Source organism: Dipodomys ordii, unplaced genomic scaffold (assembly GCF_000151885.1).
Source record: "Dipodomys ordii isolate 6190 unplaced genomic scaffold, Dord_2.0 Scaffold172, whole genome shotgun sequence".
NCBI classification, from domain to species: domain Eukaryota; kingdom Metazoa; phylum Chordata; class Mammalia; order Rodentia; family Heteromyidae; genus Dipodomys; species Dipodomys ordii.
In genome coordinates this window covers 403,318-409,070 of record NW_012267388.1, presented here as the reverse complement: position 1 = coordinate 409,070, position 5,753 = coordinate 403,318, and the positions used below count along the sequence as shown (strand labels likewise).

Sequence of the window (5,753 nt, the reverse complement as noted above, 5' to 3'; positions counted from 1 at the left end):
GTGGTGTTTTGTGTTTTGATTTTGGGGGTTTTGTTTTGTTTTTTACCCTATTTTCATTCAAGAGAAAACAGTTGCACACAGGCACAGTCAAATACATCTCATCGTCTTCCCAGAAAATGCCTTACAGCACAGGTTTGAAATCAAGATTTTGAAATATAAAAAAATCCAGAGGGGGCTGGGAAGGTGGCTCAGTGGTAGAGCACTTGCCTTGCATGCCTGAGGCCCTGGGTTCAATTCCTCAGCACCACATAAGCAAAAAGAAAAATGCCGGAAGTTGCACTGTGGCTCAAGTGGTAGAGCGCTAGCCTTGAGCTGAAGAGCTGAGGGACAGTGCCCTGGTCCAGAGTTCAGGCCCCATGACTGGACTCCAAAAAAAATCCAGAGAAAGAAAAAGAAATATACCATAGGACATATGGATACAAAGTGCTAGTTTTTAAATTATAGGGGCAATAGCTATGGATGATACTGTGCCTTCATGTATAGAGCTGTTTAGAATCTTGAGTGATGAGTAGAATTGACTTCCTGAGTCTGGTTTTGTCAGAACATCAACCATAAAAATGAAATTAGACAGGCTGTAAATCAGGAGTCACCACCAGCTTCATGCACCTGCCTCCTTCAACTAAAAGGAGACATCTACAGCAGACATATTCCAGGCCTTCATACCTGTTTCCCACACAGGAGGCAATGACTACCACTGCAGTCTTGCTTCTGTACAATTGCTTGTTCCTCCATAGAAAATTCTCTTCAGTTGCTACAAATCAAAATGAGGAAAGCACTGAGCACTCGTGGCTCACACCTATAATCCTAACTACTTAGAATTCTGAGGATGGGAGGATCACAGTTCAAGGCCACCTGGGCAGAAAAGTTTGAGAAACATCTTCTTAACCCATAACTGAGTGTAGTCGCACATGCCTGTCATCTCAAGCTACATGGGAGACTAATATTGGAAGGATCTAGGTACCAGGTCTTCCCTCTCCACCGAGGGAAGTTAGACATGATGACAAATGCCTGCCATCCCAACAATGACAGGAATCATAAATTAGGTGGATCATAGCTTAGGTGTGTACCTCGGGGGAAGTGAGTCCCTATCCTAAAAAATGACCAGTAAAAAACAAGGCTCAGCAGTATCTTGGCAGCCTGACAAGAAAGCTTGATGCTTCCTTTGACAGCACATATACTACAGTTAGAATGATATAGAGAAGACTAGCATGGCCCCTGTGCAAGGATGACACAAATTTGTGAAGCGTTCCATACTTGTAGACATTAAGAAAAAATATTTAACACACATATTTTTGTACTTTCCTTGCAGGAAATTAATACTTTTTCGACATGGAGCGTAATCTTTGTATCTGGGAGCTGCAGTACTGGGAAGCCAATTGCTGTTCAAAAGTTCTGTAAACCAATCATCCTATTCCATTGCTCTTATCCCACATCTCTCCTTCAAATTGGGCCTACCTTTGGCATTTGGGAGGCAAGTGAAAAATTACTCAGATGCTAAAATAAAAATCAGGGAAGAGACTTCTAATAACCCATGGGGGTCCTGTGTAACCTGACTTTCAACACGATTTCACTCTCAGAGACTCAATGACCATGGGAAAAACTGGAATCACGTATTTAAATCTTTTCCTCTAATGGATTATCTCCTCAAGAATGGATCAAAAAAGTTATGCAGCATCACAGGGAGGGCTTCTGTAATCTTCAAATGTTAAACAAGTTTCAACATATAGATTAATCTGGAAAAGACCAAGGCCATTGGAGTTTGCAGAAGTCTAAGCAATTCATAGCTTTGCTGATGGATGACGATGGCTATCTAATGAGAGAAAAGTGTCATGTTGGACTAGATGGGGTGCCTCCTTTCCATGGCATTTCTTAAAAGATTACCTAGTAACTTACCAACAGCTTGTGTTTCCTTCCCCTCACCAGAAACTGCTGCATAAGAGAAAAAGCATGAGCTTCTTAAAGCTTCAAGACTATACAATAAAAAAGATGCTTTCACGGTGGGAATGGTACCAGAGCAGTGCCAGGACCTCCAGTGGGTAAAGCCCCGCTGTCCAAGAGAGTGCTGACACTCAAGAGGAAGGCCTGGAAGTCAGCAGAGGAGCTGGTGCTGCTTTATGATGAGGATCCAAAGCCAGTCTGGCAAACAGTACCTCCTTGCAACTGCAAGGTTGTTGGAGGAGAGGCAGAAGTCAGAAACCTCTGGGATATGGATGTTGTGTCTGCTTCCTCTGAAAAAAGCCCATCTTGGCAGACAAACGTAAATTTGGACAAGAGGTCAGATAATGTCATTATAGATACTTTAACAGGAAACCCCCAAAGACACAATGAAAGCCACAAAAAGTTTTGAAACATTGACAACTTCATGGCCACCAAGTAAAGAAGAGGCCATCAGCTCCAATTTAAGGACATCAAAGTCAGATTCTACTTTCTATCACCAGTCCTCTGTAGAGATACTTTATGCCTCTCCCTCTTTCAAAACGTTAAGCCTAGTAAAAGAGCTTGAAATCAGTAAGGACCTTCATAAATCAGCACAAGCAAGCAGAAGAGGAACACCTCAGGACCTTGGTCACATGTGTTGCAACTCCTGCCAAGGGAACATCCTCCTTTTCTACTTTATCAGTGTCATCTCCTGACTCAGCCCCCCCAGGGAAGTCATTGCCTCACTTGCCACCAATCTTGTCCAGGCCTTCCAGGACTGTGCCTCATCAAAGGTCATCTTCTGCCTCCTTTAAGCACAGAGATAAAGCAGCCAGGTCTCACTCTCAGGAGCCCAGTGTCTTCTGATGAGAAGGAATATGACAGCCTCAATCTGCAAGAAATTCTTTTTGTAATAAGTTTTTTATTGTAAAAATACTGTACAAAGGGGTTACAGTTACCTGAGCAAGGTAATGAGTACATTTCCTATCAAGCATTGCTGCCTTCTCCTTTGTTTTTCCCCTACCATCCCTTCCCTCCCAACTCTACAAATATAATCCTCACCATCTATATTGTAAAGTTCGTTTTCAATATAGTGTCTTGTACATCTCATTGTTACAATGAGTCAACCTGTATCCCTACTTAAACATTTTGTTTTTTCCCTTCCCCTCCCCAAATTAGACTGACATCAAATTCAGTGAAAACAGGGGTTATACCGTGGGGGAGGAACATACAAAACAACAAAAAAATTACATGGTACCTTATAAATAGTTAGAAACAATAGCAAGAAAGAAAAAAAACTATAATCTGCAGGAAATTCTTCCAGATGATTCCAACTCTGCTGAAAAGAAAGCCGGTCAGATTCCCAGTAGCAGCTGGGTTGCATTTTACACCCCCACTGCAGATTATATCCTTTCTATGTCTTCTTTTAGTTTTCAGACAATCCAGGGCTTGCCTACAGGGTCCAAGGCAAGCAACTCCATTGAACTCTGCTGGAGAAGATGAACAGCATTGGTGGTAAGGCTCCACGAGGATCTGAGCATGGTGCTACAAGAGCTCAATGTCATCAGCAGCCATCTATAAGCATGGGTGGCTGTAGCCCACAGGCCAGCAAGTCTTCACAGGACTCCCAGTCTTCTGAAGGAAGCTTAGATCAAACCTAGTCACTTCAGTATCCATTATAATAGAACTCATGTAGGCCCACAAATTCATGTGATGGTCCTATGTGTGTCTTCTAATTCATTAACACAGCTTTTCAAATTAAAAAAGAAAAGCTCAATGCCCTGGATTCAGACCCAAGTTTACACACACACACACACACACACACACACACGTAATCTCTCCATCACTTGTAAGCCATATTCTAATATACAGAATACCTTTACCTAAATTTTCTCAAGTGATATTACCAGAGCTCATTAAGGTTAGCTTTCCTTTTCCCAGTCATTAAAATGTGAAATACAATCCATATGTGCCAGAACTCTGTCTGAAGGTCAAAGTCCTGGACCCTCTTGATGACTCTGGCCCAGATGATGACTTTGCTAGGATGAGACAGACATCCATGCTTATATCTCATAGCAGCAGCACCCTGGAACACCTATATGTCCAACAAAACATCTATCATTAACTGTCATTCCATCCATCCATCCCTCCTTCCATCCATCCATCCATCCATCCATCCACCTCTACACCCACCCACCTTTATCACAGTAGAAACTGAATTCCCTTAAGAAAATCAATGGGTGAAGTTCTTACCTGTGATTCTGTCTGTTCTGTCTGTCTTTCTGTTTGTTTCCATCTGTCTTTCTATCTACCTAAACACTCATACATCAATAAACTCTGTGCTAAGACCTTTAAGGAATTTCATAGTTCTCTTTTTTTGTTCTTTTCTTTTCTTTTCTTTTCTTTTTTTTTTACTACAAATAGGTGATCTATATGGAAAGGGTAATTATAGTATTCTTAGTCATAGAAATAGTTCTACTAATTGTCTCTACCCACTTTCTGTAAAGCAAAAACATCACAAATCTCTATCTTTATGTACCTATAATATCACAGGCCTCTGGACCCATTAAAAGACCATTTTGATGGGAGCTTCTGAAAGTATTCAGGTAGTTCCCTACAAAGTAGCATGGTTACTCTGTTTGTACATCTGTAGGACTACTGAACTCTATTTCTCACCAAATTGAGACCATTAGCTCCCAAATGCTATAGGATACTCTAAAGATGAATCCCTACATCCCTCCTTCTTCCTAAGCCTCTCACTGAATTGATTCTCACTGAATCTTCTCTTTTCAAACACCCGATATTGATTTCCTCTTCTGCTTCACTGTTCTCACTGCCAGGGCTGGGCAGTGAGTCCTGCTATTTCTCATTTCTGGTTGTTGCACTAACTCCTGACTTTTCTTGTTTCTTACTGTTCTCTGTTTTTTGTCCCCTTCAGAAAAGATGCCAGCAAGACCAGCTACATCATTTAGAAGGTCCAATGTAAATTCAAAAGAGAGACCATTGTTCAAAAAGTAAGCATTTATAGATGATGGTAGCAGGACATTAAATTCCATGTGGAGTCTTCAGAATACAGGATGTAGTGCAAGTGGCCACATCTCTTGCTCATGAAATTGATCCCAGATGTTAGAAATTAAAACTTAAGTTCATCATCTTCCTAAAAATAGGTCTAAAATTATACTCATCAACACCTGGAGAAGGGAAGCTAAAACTCAATCTTCATATGATTTCTCAACATACAACTTCTATCTGCCTCTCCAGTTTCATCCTCTACATATCTATCATTCCACTGCATTTCCTCAAATAGTCATATCAATGGGTAGGTGAATGATAGATGGATGGACAAGATAGATGAATACATAGATAGGACAAAGGCTAGATAGTGGATGATACAATGGTGTGCTGATTGGTAGATGATTAGATAGATAGATAGATAGATAGATAGATAGAACCATCTCTCTCCCTTCTCCTGCTGACTCATCCTCCATAAATCAATGAAGCCCTCCCTGACCACCATTCCAGCTGAACCTTGGCCTCATGCCTTCTATACCCAAATTATTCATTTTATTGATGGTTCAGTCAATCTTCCCCCTTCTAGACTATAAGTTCTTTGAGGAAATAGACTCTTTCTTGGAGTTTAACTCTACTTCTGGTACAGAGGTAGGTACATTACTTGCCTAAAGACCATATTAATGAAAGGCAAGGGTTTTAGAATTAGACAAACATGGTGACATCTCTTTTCCACTATTTCTTAGCCAGGTGACCTAAAACTAATTTCATTTTGATTTTTCTATTTGTGCCAGTACTGGGGGCTTGAACTCAACTCTCCATTAGGC

The 5,753-nt window shown here is 41.0% G+C and overlaps 1 pseudogene; it reads left to right on the top strand.

Moving 5' to 3' along the window:
• Positions 1-1,329: 1,329 nt before the first annotated feature.
• Positions 1,330-2,066, top strand: LOC105998796 (annotated as a pseudogene).
• Positions 2,067-5,753: the final 3,687 nt, after the last annotated feature.